General features: G+C 43.1%; 1 long non-coding RNA gene across 1 annotated transcript; it reads left to right on the plus strand.

Moving 5' to 3' along the window:
* LOC144694133 (uncharacterized) lies at positions 1 to 2,036 on the plus strand. The gene is made up of 2 exons (XR_013579651.1): positions 1 to 1,458; positions 1,542 to 2,036. It is a non-coding gene; the product is annotated as an uncharacterized LOC144694133 (long non-coding RNA).
* Positions 2,037 to 17,493: the final 15,457 nt, after the last annotated feature.

The raw sequence follows: 17,493 nt of genomic DNA on the forward strand, positions 1-17,493 counted from the left end.
CCACACGCACCTGGCAGGGTGAGTATCGGTCCAACCCCAAGCAAAACCAGGTGCACTCTTGACAATTGTAGTCACAGGTGAGAGGCTGAAGACGTGACCAGGCGGGTCTCGAGCAGAAACAAGCAACGTGGTTGAATGTGACTTGGACGTTTTAGGCCAGAACAATCAGATGTAGTCCACTTACTGTAAGAAACAGTCTCAGTGTAGAGAAATGTTCATGCAGTGATTCCAGGAGGGTTAGAAAGGTGAAAGGGAATGTGTGAATAACTTAAGTAATTGTTTAATTTTTTTCTCCGTTACTGTATGAGAGCTTTGGGCAAGCGATTGAGTATTTAAATGCACCTTGGCTACTCCACAGTGATCTTGGCACTGCAACAGAATTATTGCTGATGTCATCTGATATGGATGTGGCATTGCTGGCAAAGGGGGCAGTTTCCTAGTCGACTCCTAATTGCCAGCTCTGTATTAAAATACCTCACCCACAGTAGCTAACAAATCGTAGCTGCAAATACACTGAAGCTGCCGTCTACATCCCTTGCTGCTCGTTAGATCGCTAAGTTGGGAGTCGTTGGGCTACGTTGTAGACCCTCTGGAAAGCTGGGGGTTCTGTTGTACTGTGAACTGGGAAACAAAGGAAGATGTGTGCGAAGCTGAGAGGACGCTGGGATGCTGATCCCCTGTTTTGTGTAGGTTGGGATGGGCAGCAGTATTTACAGTTGAATTGATATTGCACTTGTCCCGGCCTACACAGATCAAGAGGTGAGGATGTCATGTGAGCTTTGAACGCCATGTCTGTAGTGCAATCACTATTCAGAGAGCTCATCGACTGTGGCGTGTTGCAGCTAATCCAAGACAGCTGAGTGTTTTCTTTCCCCTGCCTCACCTTTTGTTCATCTGTTACCCACTTCCACAGCTTGTGCTCACTCTGGCATTCTCTCCGCTCCCACCCTTTTCTCTGCTCCTCTCTGTTGCCCTTTCTCGTGTCAAGACTAGCCAGTGTTGAGAGGCGGAGACTGGAGCAATTGCTGGGTTTCCCGTGAAGCATTGCACTTGTCTCGGTCCGACAGTGCTGGTACAACACCACTGCTCAGTCACGCACGTTTCATCACCACCCACCGGACTGGAGCTGCTAAAAGCTGCTCATGTGAGTAGTCCCTGCCACCTGGACGTTAGAGCTGTAGAGATCACCTGAGGTTCAATTCCAGTTCCAGGCTGGGTCGGGTGAGTCTCAATCGGTTGGGTGTGGGGGTGACACAGAGGGGTAGGTGGTGAGCTGCAGTTGAACGCTCTAGTTTCCATCTACCCTCCTCCCAAAACATTTCCAGTGATACCATCTTGTGCCCCCTTGTTTGGTTATCTGAAAATAATTGGGGATGGCTGTAAACCCCCTCCCATGGTTGAATAGTCGGCAATTGCCTGCGCTTATACATGGAGACTGCTTTCAGGATGGCTGGAGGTGTGGTGATAGTCGTAGACATCCACCACATTGGACCAGATCCTCCAGCATAAATGGAAGAATATTGTGGGGGAAGAATTAAAAGGACTTTTTCTACATATTTAAATATGGAATTTTGGTGTTTTTCCAGGAGAGATGGCAAGTGGGGCAGAATCTCTCCATTTCTGCCACCCTATGTCTATATCTCAACAACCTACCTTTGTCTTGAGGCTAAATGTTGAAGGGCACCTTACTGCACCAACCATGCGTGTGAGCTGCCAGTTAGTATGATAGATGTGTGCATCTTCTAGGCATTGCATGGTGTGATTGCCTCTTGGAGAGAGAGGAGACTTTGACCCATTTGGATTCTGGACCAGACTCTCATTCAGGTCCAGAGGTGATGAGGCAATGGTTGAACCCGACTGCTGGTTTTATGTTTTAATTTGATTTCATGGAAGGGTGCGGCATACTTAAATGTTGATTTTTCTAACCTTACTGACATCTGTTGCTGCTTCCTTCCCTGTTGTAACCTGTATCTGAGTCTGACCTAAGATCTTCTATTGTACCTCCTGAAGGATGATCATTAAACATTTAATCACTAGATGAATTGTGTGTGTGCTTTTTGCATTGAAAAGAATCACTGAGCTGAGCATATAAAAATTAAGATGTATCTGCTGATTTGAGACCTCGTTTATGTAATGAGATTTTTGTGGAGATAGGCTGAATGAGCAGGATATTAAAGAAATGCAGCAGCATACTAATCACTGAGGCTGCATGAGCACCGGGGGGGGAAAAGAACTCCTAATTCGCTTACAGTATAACAGGAGTAGATCATCTGGCCCCTTTGACATCAACTATACTTCCCTGTTATATCCCTTAATGCCCAAAAATCTATTGCTCTCAGTTGACTGAGCATTCACAATCCTCTGGGCTGGTGAATTGCAAAGATTCACAATCCCTGAAGAAATTTATCTTCATCCAAGTCCTAAATGACCAGTCTCTTATCCTGAGAGTATGCCTTCAGATTCTAGACTCTCCATAGCCCCTCACCCTGTCAAACGTACAGAGAATATAGGCTTATTCTATTTGATCTCTCCTCTGTATGACAGCCTTCTCATCCTTGGAATCGATCTAGTAAGATTGCACTACGAAACATATCCTTCCTTTGGTAGAGTGACCAAAACTGTGTTCCAAGTGTGGTTTCACCAAAGCCCTATACAATTGTAGCAAGATTTCCTTATTCTTGTACTCCAATTCCTTTGCAATAAAAGGCTGGTGTACAGTTTATCTTCCTAATTGCTTGCTGTACCTGAATGTTAACTCCAAGGGCATCTAATGTATATAATACTTACAGTACAGGAGGCCATTCAGCCTGTTGTGTTTTGCAAGACCAAGTCACCTAGTGCCACTCTCCTGATCCAAGTCTCCTGAAAGCCAAGATTGCACCTGCCTCTATCACAGTCTCAGGCAGTGCATTCCAGATCCTAACCACTGCAATGTAAGGTTTTTTCTTGCTTTTGTTAATCACCTTAAATTTGTCTCCTGGCAATCGATCGTTCCACCAATGCAAGAAGATTCTGCTGTGCAGACCCTTTTATGATTTTGAATATCAAGTCTCCTCTCAATCTTTTCCGTGGAGAACAGCCCCAGCTTTTCCATTCTGGCAAGTAACCGAAGTTCATTATCCCTATAACTGTTCTCGTGAATCTTTTCTGCACCATTTCTAGTGCCTTCACGTCCTTCCAAAATGTGGTATCCCGAACTGGCTGTTGCTCCAATTGAAGCCGAGCTTGTATTTTATGCAGGTTTACCATAACTTCCTTGCTTTTGTACTCTAACCTCCTATTTAAAATGCCCAGGACCCTGGATGCTTTCGGCCTGGTTTCCAAGGACCAGGTCCAGCAATGCCTGTTTGCTCATTGGACTGGAACCATACCAATGTAAAAATTCTCCTGAACACACTCTTGGAACTCTTGCCCCTCTCTGTCCTTTTACACAGGCATTATCCCAGTCTATATTAAGATAAATTCAAGTCCCCTATTATAGGTGCTGTATACTTGCACCTCTCTGTAATACTCTTGCAAATTTGTTCCTCTACATCTTTTCCATTCGTTGATTTCCTATAGAATCCACTGAGCAATCTAATAACTGGTTTCTCAGTTCTACCCAAAAGGATTCTGCCTTTGACTCCTCTGGGAAACCTTCTCCAACACTGCAATGTTCTCAATTAATAGTGTCACCCTCTTCCTTTCCTGAACCACCTTGTATCAAGGAATATTTAGTATCTAGTACTGCCCTTTTTCTTTGAGCCAGGTCTCCACTACTTTCTCGTGAAGTCAATTCCACAGACTAATTACTCAAAGAAAAAAATTCTCTTTATCTCAGTCTTAAAGTGAATCATGGGATCCCATAGGTTTCAGTGTTAAAGCCGGAGTTGGGTTCCTTCAGACATTTCTCACCCAGAAAAACTAATGTACGAGTTGGAATACTGTACCAAATGTGCAGAACTGAGCATTCCTAGCTGGAATAATTTGGGAAATAAAATAAATCACTGAATATATATATATATAACGCTATATAAATTCAAGTTAGATAACAGCTATCCAAAACAAGCCTTGAGTAGCATAGCTATGTCTTTCTCTCAGCACTTGTTCGGTTGTATTTTGCACACTCTGCACCCTGTTCCCAGGCTGTGGTTGGAGCCAGGGGCCCTACGCTAGGTTATGCACACCACCACCCAACCAGTGGTAGGCAGCTTCCCGTTCCGGCCCTATGTCCCTGCTCCCGGATCTTGGGCCTAGCACTCTCCCCACAACCTCGGCCTCTGGTGATGGAGGTGGTAACTGGCATTTGAACATAGCAGTGGCTGGCCCAGAGTGCAGTGCATGGGATCAGAGCCCAGATGACGTAAAACCAAAAATAACAATACAACTCAGAAAAACAGGCCCTAAAGAATAAACTACATTGAAACGAAATGTTGACAAGCAGAGCGACCTAAAGTGAGGACTTACTGTATGTTTCAATAAGATCACATCTCATTCTTCTAAACTCCAATGGATATAAACCCAACATGTTCAACCTTTCCTCATAATGTAGCCCTTTCATCCCAGGAATCATTTGTGTGAACCTTCTCTGAACTGCTTCTAATGCTATTATATCTTTCCTTAAATAAGGACCAAAACTATACACTGCTCCAGATGCAATCTAACTAAGGCCCTTTACAGACGCAGCAATACTTCCCTGCTTCTATATTCCATTCCCCTTGCAATAAAAAACATTCCATTTGCGGCCCTAATCAATTGCTGTACCTGCATACCAGATTTTTGTGATTCATGTACCAGGACACACACATCCCGCTATACAATAGTGTTCTGCAGTCTCTCTCCATTTAAATAGTATACTGCTTTTCTATTCTTGCTAAAGTGGACAAGTTCATATTTTACCACATAAATTCATCTGCCAAATTTTTGCCTGCTCCCTTAACCCTAGCTACATCTGTCTGTAGATTGTGTCCTCTTAGAAATTATATTTGTCATGAACAGTATATAATTTTTAAGTCGAATATATGTGTTAACAAAAGTAAATGGTTTCAGTTTCATTTAGGTTGAGAGTCTTGGTGCCTGGGAGTCTGACTCCAGACTGAAAGGTCAGGTCTTTTGAGTTTGTTTGTATTTGAAGATGGATGTTATTTTTTTTAAATATTTTTTGGGAATATGGCGGTATTCTGTATAGAAGGCTGGGGGTGTGTGTGTGTGTCCATGGGTTAATAAAATGGGATAGGAAAGAAAACTTGTCTGTGGGAACTGAGGGATGAAAGGTAAAGGTGCTAGATGCATGCATGCATTTTTTTTAATGCATTGAAGGGATGTGGGCTTCATCGGCTAGGCAGACATTTATTGCCCATCCCTAATTGCCCTTGAGAAGGTGGTGATGAGCTGTCTTCTTGAACTGCTGCAGTCTGTGTGGTGTAGGTACATCCACAGTGCTGTTAGGGAGGGAGTTCTAGGATTTTGACCCAGTGACAGTAAAGGAATGGTAATATCTTTCTAAGTCAGGATGGCGAGTGGCTTGGAGGGGAACTTCCAGGTGGTGGTGTTCCATCTATCTGCTGCCCTTGTCCTTCTAGATGGTAGTGGTTGTGGGTTTGGAAGGTGGTGTCTAGGGAGTCTTGGTGAGGTTCTGCAGTGTATCTTGTAAATGGTACACACTGCTGCCACTGCTTTGGAGGGAGTGAATGTTTATGGATGTGGTGCCAATCAAGCGGGCTGCTTTGTCCTGGATGGTGTCAAGCTTCTTGAGTGTTATGGGAGCTGCACTCACCCAGGCAAGTGAAGAGTATTCCATCAGACTCCTGCTTTGTGCCTTGTATTTTGTGGACAGGCTATGGGGAGTCAGGAGGTGAGTTACTCGCCGTAGGATTCCTAGCCTCTGACCTGCTGTTATAGCCACAGTATTTATATGACTAGTCCAGTTCAGTTTCTGGTCAATGGTAACCCCCAGGATGTTGATAGTGGGGGATTCAGTGATGGTAATGCTATTGAACGTCAAGGGGTGATGGATAGATTCTCTCTTGTTGGAGATAGTCGTTGCCTGGCACTTCTGTGGCACGAATGTTACTTTCACTTGTCAGCCCAAGCCTGGATGTTGCCCAGGTCTTGCTGCATTTGGACATAGACTGCTTCAGCATCTGAGGAGTTGTGAATGGTGCTGAACATCGTGCAGTCATCAGCAAACATCCCCACTTTCAACCTTATGATGGAAGGAAGGTTATTAATGGAGCAGCTGAAGATAGTTAGGCCCAGGACACTACCCTGAGGAACTCCTGCAGTGATGTCCTGGAGCTGAGGTGACTGACCTACAACAACCACAACCATCTTCCTTTGTGCTAGGTATGACTCCAACCAGTAGAGAGTTTTCCCCCTTTATTCCCATTGACTCGAGTTTTGCTAGGGCTTCTTGATGCTACACCCAGTCAGATGCGGCCTTAATGTCAAGGGCAGTCGCTCTCACCTCACCCCTGGAGTTCAGCTCTATTGTCCATTTTTGAACCAAGGCTATAATGAAGTCAAGAGCTGAGTGGTCCTGGCGGAACCCAAACTGAGCATCAGTGAGCAGTGCTGCTTGATAGCACTATTGATGACCCCTTCCGTCACTTTACTGATGATCAAGAGGAGACTAATGGATGGTAATTGGCTGGGTTGGATGTGTCCTGCTTTTTGTGTACAGGACATACCTGGGCAATTTTTCACGTTGCCAGGTAGATACCAGTGTTGTATCTGTACTGGGACAGCTTGGCTAGGGGCATAGCAAGTTCTGGAGCACTAGTCTTCAGTATTATTGCTGGAATATTGTCAGGGCCCATAGCCTTTGCAGTATTCAGTGCCTTCAGCTGTTTCTTGATATCACGTGAAGTCAATCTAATTATCTGAAGACTGGCATCTGTGATGCTGGGGACCTCTAAAGGAGGTCAAGGTGGATCATCCACTCAGCATTTCTGGCTGAAGATTGTAGCAAATCCTTCAGCCTTATCTTTTGCACTGTCGTGCTGGCCTCCCCCATCACTGAGGATGGGGATATTTGTGGAGCCTCCTTCTTCATTGAGTTGTTTAACTGTCTACCACCATTCAGGACTGGTATTGAGAGGCTCTGGTGGCGAGGATTTAGAAGTAACTAGGTTGGGTTTTAAAATTTGCGTTAGGTGATAGGTAAGGACTTGACTTTGCAGCTGCTAAATTTCAAAGGCGGAGTTTAGAAATGATGGGATTTTTTACAATTTACAAAAGTTTCATAAGTAAACAAGGGAAAGTTATTAAAATTTATTTGCCTCTAAAGTGGAGGTAATAGGAAAACATGAAAGATTTTTACATTTTGGGAAAGTTGAGTTAAAGCGGTGCTTGGGACAATGGAGTCTAAGACGAAAGGAAAATAAAGATATATAAGGAAAGATGTTTAGTTGAGCTAGGGCGGCTGTTTGGGCGAGATGTCCTGAGACCAGCTGTGTTGAGAAAAAGGTTGTGAACTTGAAGCAGCCATCCAGTTTCAAGCCAGAAAAGTCGTCATTGTCAGAACTTTTTTTTGGATTTCTACAGCAGAGTGGAAGAGAGTGAGAAGTTGTGTGAGAAGTGACAGCAGTTTTGCCTTGGGTAATATTACTGGATTTTTATGGTTAAAAATCCATAAGGAAGCTGTTGGCAAGTAGTTTACATGTGACTTCTGGGTTTTTTGGGGGCAATGTTTTATGAGACAGTCTTAACTGTAATTTTAATCTAGTGTGCTTAATTTTTTCCCCCTTATTAATAAATCCTTTAATTTTAAAATCCTAAAAGTGTTGCTGGGATTCTATGCTTCTGGGATCAGTAGCTTCCCCTCGTTTTCAAAATACAAAAAAAAGGTTATGATCAGTAAGACAGGTTTCCCTCTGGGACCTGACTTGTTCAGCAAATTAAATCAGCTGTGCCATAACAGTATAATAGTCATTTTTAATAGGTTTTACAACGCCTGAAGGTAAAGAGATGGGTTAAAGGGGGTTAAAAGTTTAGTGATTCTGGAGAAAAACAGTGGTCAAGTGACACAGAGAAAAGACCGAATAAAGAGTGTTCAGGAATCCTCCGAAGGAAACCAATTGCAACTGTGTCAGTACCAAGCAAGAAGCCTTTGTGTCAAGCTAGTGGTAACTCCTCACTGGTTTATGTGCCTGTAAAAATATTGCTGGGATAAAGCAATTGTGGGAATTTGAATCATTCTTGCACTTGTATTGAGATCTTTCCAACCTTTTTGTCTGGTGTAATATAGTTCACTCTTCTTATTTAATAAATATTTTATTCTTTGTGTTAATAGTTCATCAGCAGACTCCGGTGAATTTGTTCAGTAACTTTCCTGCACGGTTTCTTTTTTAAAAAAAAAGTTAGGATCTATCAAGCCAGGTTGCACTCTAGGATATGACTCGCCTACTATTAACATCAGCTAGGTTTGTAACACTTTCCTACCTGTCTTGGTTTCATCAGCAAATTTAACTACCATACATTTGGTCCCTTCATCCAAGTCATTGATATAGATTCTAAATAGTTGAGGCACCAGCAGTGATCCCTGTGGCACTCCACTAGTAACAGCTTTTCAACCCAAAAATGACCCATTTATCTCTACTCTGTACTTCCTGTTAGCCAACCAATTCTCTGTTCATGCTAACTTGTTACCCCCTAGACCATGAATTCTTACTTTGTGTAGTAACACCTTACCAAATGTCTCTTGGAAATCCAAATACACCATATCCACAGGTTCCCCTTTATCCACCTTGTCTGTTACTTCCTCAAAGAACTCTAAGAAAATTTGAGTATTGCTGAAAAAGATGTTTTTGTCAAAGCTTTTTGTCTTGCACTCAGGACATTTCACAGGAATACAAATCTGAGGGAGACAATAAATTTACACAGAAGAGAGTGCTGATTGGTTGGGAAGTGGAGTCTGATTGGTAGAGACGTTTCCATGAAGAATGCACTAGTTGATGGTGACTGACGGTTAAATGCCAAGTATTGTTTGAAATTTAAACCTGGCAGCTTGACTCTGATTGGTCAAGCCATTGGCCTGAGGAATGATTCAGCAAATGGCTGTCACCCATTTTATTTAGATGAAACAGGTGCAATGTGCGTTCATGTTCTTCTTTACTTACAAAGAACAGGGCCCTGCATATTAATATACATATCTTACAGGACATACAAATGTGATATACAAATGTGCCACACTGCGAACCCAACTGACAATCTTAAATTGGTTGTCAGTGTAATTCTTAGCACGCTCAGGATTATTTATCAAATGTCCAATTGCGGAATTATATCTAATGTTGGACACTGTGTTTTGAGTTTTGCAAGCATGGACTGGCTAGTACAGTCTGTGTCTTGCCCATTCCGAACAGTGTCTGGGACATGCTGTTTGATATGATCAGCCAGTGTTTGGGACGGATAGCCTACATACCCAGCATCACATTGGCAGTGAAATTTCTACATCACATTACTCATTTATGTGATAGGCAGAATGTCTTTTTGGCTTGATGGCAGCACCCTGTTAGCGGCGAATACCACTCGTGTTGCTACTGCATAGCAGCAACGTGAAACAGCTAGCTTCACCTGTTGCTCGTATTTTGGAGCAACCTTGCCCTTCCAGGCTAATCTGAGGTAGACTGGGCACTTTTCAGGGCCGAAAGTGATGGCCTTAGGCCCATTCATGAGTTTGCACGATATACAACATGAAATGACCCGATCGAGGTAGCCATAATCCAGCAGGATGCCTTTGATGCACCATATTTCAGCATGCACTAATTTTTCCCTCATTTTTTTAAGTCATTCTTTGCTGATTTCTAAAATCTCTAGTTTTTTGACCTACCACTACAACACAGCATATCCCTTCAGCTGTTTGCAACAGATGAAGAGCTGACTGTACCCAACCAGCCTGTGCTTGCAAAACTCAAACCATACTGTCCAACATTAGATGTGATTCATAGATTGGACAACACTTGCTAAACACTTGCATGGTGAGCAATTGGCCTGGGCCCTATATATGAGGTTGCCAATAAGACCAATCTTATAGTGCGTGGGACTAAGAATCCCAACGCACATATTGACCAGTGAAGGTAGGCTTGCAGTAGACCGTGGTAAAGAGCCCCCTGGCAGAATTCTCAACTGCTACATCAAGGAAAGGGAGATCATTTCACTGCTCTGTTCCAAAAGTTAATTTGAGTGCAGGATGGAGCCCATTAAGACATGTAATGTAGATTTAAATATAGCAAACATATCATCCAGATATTGTAAATATGCACGGGGTAGGAGGATATGTGTCATTCCATCGAAGACATGTTTCTCATTGAACCCAACGAAGTTCTTTGAGAGAGTTGGGTCTAGAGGGGGTCCCATGGCAACACCATCTGTTTGGGCATACATGGCATAATCAAAACTGAACTCAACTGCACACATTGCCGAGTTCATAAGCTTAATGAATACTGATTCACACAATGTTGGCTGGTCTAGATCGCTGCAGCACAAATAACTATGGCTTCCTTAAGTGGAACATTGGTGAATAGGTTAGCAATGTCAAATGAGCACATGAACACAGCATTGCGAGTGATATGCAAGTCCTGTATGGTCTTCGTAAATGTGAAGGAATCCTTCATCATGCACCTGGAAAACTTGCTCAAGACTGGTTTTAACAATTCACCAAACCATTTGGCCAGTTCATGCTGTGCAGAACTGGTCATTGATAAGATAAGGCATAATGGAACAACACTGTTGTGTGTCTTGGGCAGCACATACATATGCGGACGCAGCGAGCCGTGAAGACGAACCCTGTCATGTATGTCACATGGTAGCTGCAAATACCTCTTCCCTGGCCTATAGATTCCCTTACTATCTAATAAATTTGTCAAACATGGTTTCCCTTTCACAAACCATGTTGACTCTGCCTGATTGTATTATGATTTTCTAAATGTTCTGCTAATACCTCCTTAATAATGCATTCCAGCATTTTCCCAATGACAAATTGTAGGCTAACTGGCCTATAGTTTCCTACTTTTTGTCTCCCTCCTTTCTTGAATTAAGGTGTTACATTAGCGATTTTCCAATGTGCTTGACCCTTCCAGAATCCAGGGAATTTTGGAAGATCATAACCAACTACTATCTGTGCAGTCACTAGGATGAAAGCCATCATTTCCAGGGGACGTGTCACACTTTAGTTATGATAGTTTTCCCAGTATCTTTTTCCTAGCAATTGTGATTATTTTAAGTTCCTCCCTCCCTTTCACCTCTTGATTTTCAAGTATTCTCGGGATTATTTTTGTGTCTTCTAAGTAAAGAAAGACACAAAATACCTGTTCAACGCTTCTGCTATTTGCATCTTTCCCATTATTAATTCCCCAGCCTCACCCTCTAAGTGACCAATGCTCACTTTAGTTACTCTTTTCCTTTTTAAATACTAATAGAAACTCTTACTATCTGTTTTCATATTTCTAGCTGGCTTTCTCTCATACACTAATTTTTCCCCCATATTTTTAGTCATTCTTTGCTGATTTCTAAAATCTCTCCAGCCTTCTAACCTACCACTACCACACAGCATTTCCCTTCGGATGTTCACAGCAGGCAAAGAGCTGACTGCCCAACCAGCTCGTGCTTGCAAAACTCAAACCATAGCGCCCAACATTGGATGTGATTCTGTGATTCATCAATTGGTCAACACTTACAAAATAACCCTGATTATGCTAAGAATTACACTGACAACCAACTTAAGATTATCAGTGGGCCTCGCAGTGAGGCTCACTTACACAATGCTAGATGCTGCATATATTCACAAACAGGGTGCTGCCCTTTGCAAACAGAAGGAGTATGTCCATGCATTGTGCCATTTTCAACTAAGCAGAATCTTGGGGGACAGCCATTCCCTGGCTCATTCCCCACGACAATGCCTTGACCAATCAGAGTCAACCTGCCTGGTTTTAACTGTTCCCTGGTGCATTCTCCATGGCAAGATCTATACCAATCAGAGCCCACTTGCCAACCAATCAGCACTCTCTTCTGATGCAGTATAAATTGTTGTTCCCTTTACAATGGCATTTTTGCATATCCGTTGTTACGAACAATGTATAATTTTAAATTGAATTCATATACATATATTGTGTGTTAAGGAAGGTAAAAATAGTTTCATTTTCACTTAGGTTTTATTTATGAACCTTGGTGTCCGGGAGTCTGGATAGACTTGTGACTAAAAGGTTTCAGGTCTTTTGGGCTTGTTTGTACATATACATTTTTAATGAGATCTTACAATGCCTTAAATTAGAGAGAGGGGTTAAAAAGGGTTGAAAGTTCAGTTATTCTGAAAAAATGTAGAAAAAAGCTTTAATGTTGCCTACTGACAGTGATCTGGGGACACAGACACAGAAAAGACAGGAGTTGAGAGGAGGTGTGTTCAGTGTGAGTCGGTGAGCGAAGTCAGGGATTTTAACCTCTCTGGGACGAAAAAAAACACAAACTGGTTTGATTGACTGATAACTGCCATTGTCAGGCAGCTCTCTGTTTAACAAGGTTATTTAACTAACTTGAATTTTGAAAGTTCTATACCAGAGCCTGGCTCTTAATCTAAATTTGAACTTGAGAAAAACTTACCACAGCACTTACCACGTGAACCAAATTCCTAACTACATGCTCTGTCTATGTCTCACTCAGGCATAGTCTCCTCTCTGTGCATCCCTTTTCTAAGGTAAACCTTAATAATCACATTCTGTGCATTCACATATACCCTGGTAATCCTCATTTAGACTTTATTACATTTTGAATAATCAGTTATAAAACTCAGTAAAGTGATCAGTTTAGCAGAGGTGCTACTGGATGACTGAGTTAGGGAACTCAGTTGTTCACTTTGCAGTTGAAGAAACAGTGAGTTTAGAGTGCGGTTTTTGGGTGTCTTGGGGAAAGATATGAATTGGGTGAGAAGCATCAAGTGAATGCTCAGGAATTCACTGGAAGAAAACCGTTTAAACTGTGCCTGTTTCAAATGAGAAGCCTTTGTGTCAAGCTAGTGGTAACTTTTAATTTGTTTATTTACCTGTAAAGATATTGCTGGGGTAAAGGAATAATGGGAATTTGGTTCATCTTCTTGTATTTGTATGGAGATACTTCCAACGATTTCATCTGGTGTAATATAGTTCACTTTTTTTGTTTTAATAAATATTTTATTCTTTGTATTAAAAGTTCATCAGCAGACTCCTGTGAATTTGTTCAGTAACTTTCCTCCACGGTTCAAAAAAGTTAGGATCTATCAAGCCAGGTTTCACTCTGGGATCTGACTTGTCCAGTATTAGTAGCAGCTGGGATTGTAACACTTTGCTGAGTGCAAGATGAAAAACTTCAACAGCATGCCTCTTTTTCTGGTAATACTCAAGCTTTGTACTACCAAATGACTAATTAACACCTATTGAACCAACTACTTTCAGCCGATTGACAGATAACTACCATTGCCAGGCAGCTCGCTGTTTAACAAGGCTATTTAACTAACTTGAATTTTGAAAGTTCTACACCGGAGCCTGACTTTTAATCGAAATTTGAACTTGAGAAAAACGTACCACAGCACTTATCATGTGAACCAAATTCTTAACTACACACTCTGTCTATGTCTCATTCAGGCATAGCCTCCCCTCTGTGCATCCCATTACTAAGGTAAACCTTATTTATCACAATCTGTGCATTCACATATGCCCTGGTAACCCTCATTTAGACTTTATTACATTCCCCCTTACTCTGACACCACCTAATACCCAACTATTTCCTACCCTAGTGCTATCTGTTTCTCCCAATTCTCTGTGCACCTTGGTGTTCCTCTCTAAAATTCCCCCCTGGTTCCCACACCCCTTACAAGTTAGTTTAAACCCTCCTAATAGCACAAGCAAATTTCCTTGTAAGGAAAATCATCCTTGCTCTGATAAGGTGCAACACATTCAGCCTGTATGAATCCCATCCTCCCCAGAATTAGTCCCAATGTCCGAGCAATCTAAAACCATCCCTCCTGCACCATCTCTCCAGCCATGCATTCATGTTCTTTATCCCTCTGTTTTTGTACTCGTGTCTGTGCGGTACAGGGAGTATCCTGGAGATTACTACTTTTGAGGTCCTGATTGCTAGGTTTCTTCCTAGCTCCTTAAACTCTGACTGCAGAACCATGTCCATCTTTCTGCCTATGTTGTTCATACTGATGTGGACCACGTGGCATTCAGGAGACCAAAATGAAGGTACCTCGAGGTAAGTAAAGATAAATAGTGAACTCAGGGGGATCTAGGGTCAGAGAGGAAGCCTTGCTGGGGAGATAGTTGGGGTTGTGGAAGCTGCCTTCCTTGCCTGCGGCCCGCTTGTTGGGTCATCAAGCCTCCAGCTCGGAGGGCCCCCTTGGTCTAGCTGCTACATAGTGATTGTCTCCCCACACAGCCAGGGCCTTGCCTCACTGTCAGCAAAATGCCAGCAGCTCAACCTTTCTGCTAATCAGTGCTCGCCTCTGGAAAATGCTGGTATGGCTCCACCCAGTTCACCCTCTGCCTCCTAGACTGCCACCCAGGAGCCACTAAAATTCTGCCTCAGATTTCAATCCCAAGAAGGAGGTTAATGGTTAGAAAAGAAGAGATTTTGATGTGACCACTGTTTTCAAGTGTAAAACTGAGAAATAAGCTGGGAAGCTGAGTAAAACCTTCCCATCCGAAAGGACAGTAGGATTGTGGAGAAGATTATCAGGGCAATCAGTGAAGCAGATAGTACAGAGGGGCTCAAGAGACAATTGGATGTATCTCTACAGAGAGGGAATTGAGGGAGACAGTGAGGAAAGGCAGGTAAGTTGATTCCTGAACATGGGATGCATGCCTCCAAGTGTCCAGTTCTTCCCGGTTGGGACCCATAGCCCAAATCTACCAAACAAACTAATGTGATGGAAATGTCACTGTGGCACATTAATGGATGCTCCTCCAAGTGTACACCTTGTTTGGGGAGGAGCATAGAGCCTGCTTCAGGCTATTCCTAACTCATGGTAGACCTGATTTTGGGATGGGAGGCTTTGGGGAGAATTACAAATCTTGGAAATCAGAAAACAAAAATGCTGGAAATACACAACAGCCTTTGCAGTATCTGGAAGGTGAAAAGGCAGGTTAATGTTTCAGAAACTGAGTGATTAACTTGATTCTGACACTGGTTCCCTGAAATGGGAATGTCCCTTCAACATATTCAATGTCCCTTACCTTGATGAGCAGTTAGGTTGGTACTACAAAAAAGTGCATATTGTAACTGGGAGAAATCGACTCTCAGGGAGCCAGTTGAAATAAGCACAACAAAGGAACTTGCATTTAGATAGGGCCTTTCGCAACCTCAGGATGACCCAAAGCACTTTACAGCTGATCAAGCACTTTTTAAATTACTGTAATATAGGACTCAGCAGCCAATTTGCCCATTGTAGGATCCCAGAAACAGCAATCAGATAAATGGCCAGATTAAAAGTATTGAAATATTGGACGGACACTAGGTGAATCTCCCGTACTTATATTTGAATGGTGCTGTGGAATCTTTCACATCCACTCAAGCTCTTCAACTCACCTCTGACAGTGCAGCACTCTCTCAGTACTGCGCTGAAGTGTCAGCCTAGATTTTGTGCTCAAGCCTTTGGACTGGACCTTGAACACACAACCTTCTGACTCAGAGGCAAGGGATGAGCCAAAGCTGTCACGGGACCCCCATGTAATCGCATGGTCCTATTCCCACCCCTTGCCCCATGTAAGCAGGTTTCATGTCTGTTTTTCTGTGCAGCTGAGCTGCTGCCTGCTCATTCATGCCTGTGCATTATCTCACCTTCGTCAACACGTTTTGACACTGAAAGTCTGTGGCCATAACTTCAGAAGGAAACCACTGGAACACCCCAGATAAGATGGCAGGAAACAGGGGAGTAACATCTCTGCCTCACTTACACAGAGGAACATCCAGGCCTTTGTTCAGAATCATACATCACAGAGGAAGGCCATTCAGCCCACCCTGCTTCTAACAAAGCTCTTCAATTGGTCTCATCCCCTCCCCTTTCCCCATAGCCCTGCAAATATTTCCTTTTCAAGTTTTTTTAATTCATTTACTGGATGTAGGTTAGGGAGGGAGTTCCAGGATTTTGACCCAGCGACAGTGAAGGAACGGTGATATATTTCCAAGTCAGGATGGTGAGTGACTTGGAGAGGAACTTCCAGGTGGTGGCGTTCCCATCTATCTGCTGCCCTTGTCCTTCTAGATGGTAGTGGTTGTGGGTTTGGAAGGTGCTGTCTAAGGAGGCTTAGTGAGTTCCTGCAGTGCATCTTGTAGATGATACACACTGCTGCCACAGTGCATCGGTAGTGGAGGGAGTGAGTATTTGTGGAAGGGGTGCCAATCAAGTGGGCTGCTTTGTCCTGGTTGATGTCAAGCTTCTTGAGTGTTGTGGGAGTTGCACTCATCCAGGCAAGTGGGGAGTATTCCATCACATTCCTGACTTGTGCCTTGTATTTTGTGGACAGGCTTTGGGGAGTCAGGAAGTGAGTTTCTTGCCACATGATCCCTAGCCTCTGACCTGCCTTTGTAGCCATAGTATTTATATGGCTAGTCCAGTTCAGTTTTTGGTCAATGTAACCCCCAGGATGCTGATAGTGGGGGATTCAGTGATGGTAATGCCATTGAGTGTCAAAGAGCGATGGTTGGATTCTCCCTTGTTGGAGATGATCATTGCCTGACGCTTCTGTGGCACGAATGCCACTTGTCAGGCCAAGCCTGGATACTGTCCAGGTCTTGCTGCATTTGGACATGGACTGCTTCAGAATCTGAGGAGTCGTGAATGGTGCTGAACATTGTGCAATCATCAGCGAACATCCCACTTCTGACCTTATGATGGAAGGAAGGTCCTTGTTGAAGCAGCTGAAGATGGTTTGGCCTAGGACACTACCCTGAGGAACTCCTGAAGTGATGACCTGGTATATATTCAATTTCCTTTTTGGAAATTATGCTTGAATTTGCTTCTACTAATCTTTTTGCTGTATATTCCAGATCAGTATAAAGTATTTACAACACTCAAACAGGTCATTTGGCTCAACAGCTGCATGTGCCAAAGGATTTCTCCTCATCTCCTTCTGCTTCTTTCACCAATTAACTTACATCTGTACATCTCCTGCCACCGGGAACAGTTTCTCCCTACCTACTTCATCCAAACCCTTCGTAGTTATAAACGCCTCAATTAAATCTCCCCTTAACCTTCTCTGTTGTAAGGAGAACAACCCCAGCTTCTCCAGTCTCTTCACAATGCTGTAGTCCCTCGTTCTTGGCACCATTCTAGTTCACCTCCTTTTACACCATCTCCTCTTGACTTCAGTAGAGACGAGAGTCAGAAGAAAGTTGCCGTAGTCTGAGAGGGCCATGGGCTGTTCTCTCATTAGAGACAGATGAGTTGAATTGAGTTTAACCTGAGGGTCAGCACGTCTCAGATGAGGGGTGGGGTTGAGAGGGTGGGGCCTTCATGGATGACCTTAGCTGGTACAGGAATTGAAC

This window comes from Cetorhinus maximus, chromosome 19 (assembly GCF_964194155.1).
Source record: "Cetorhinus maximus chromosome 19, sCetMax3.hap1.1, whole genome shotgun sequence".
Classification (NCBI taxonomy): Eukaryota; Metazoa; Chordata; class Chondrichthyes; order Lamniformes; family Cetorhinidae; genus Cetorhinus; species Cetorhinus maximus.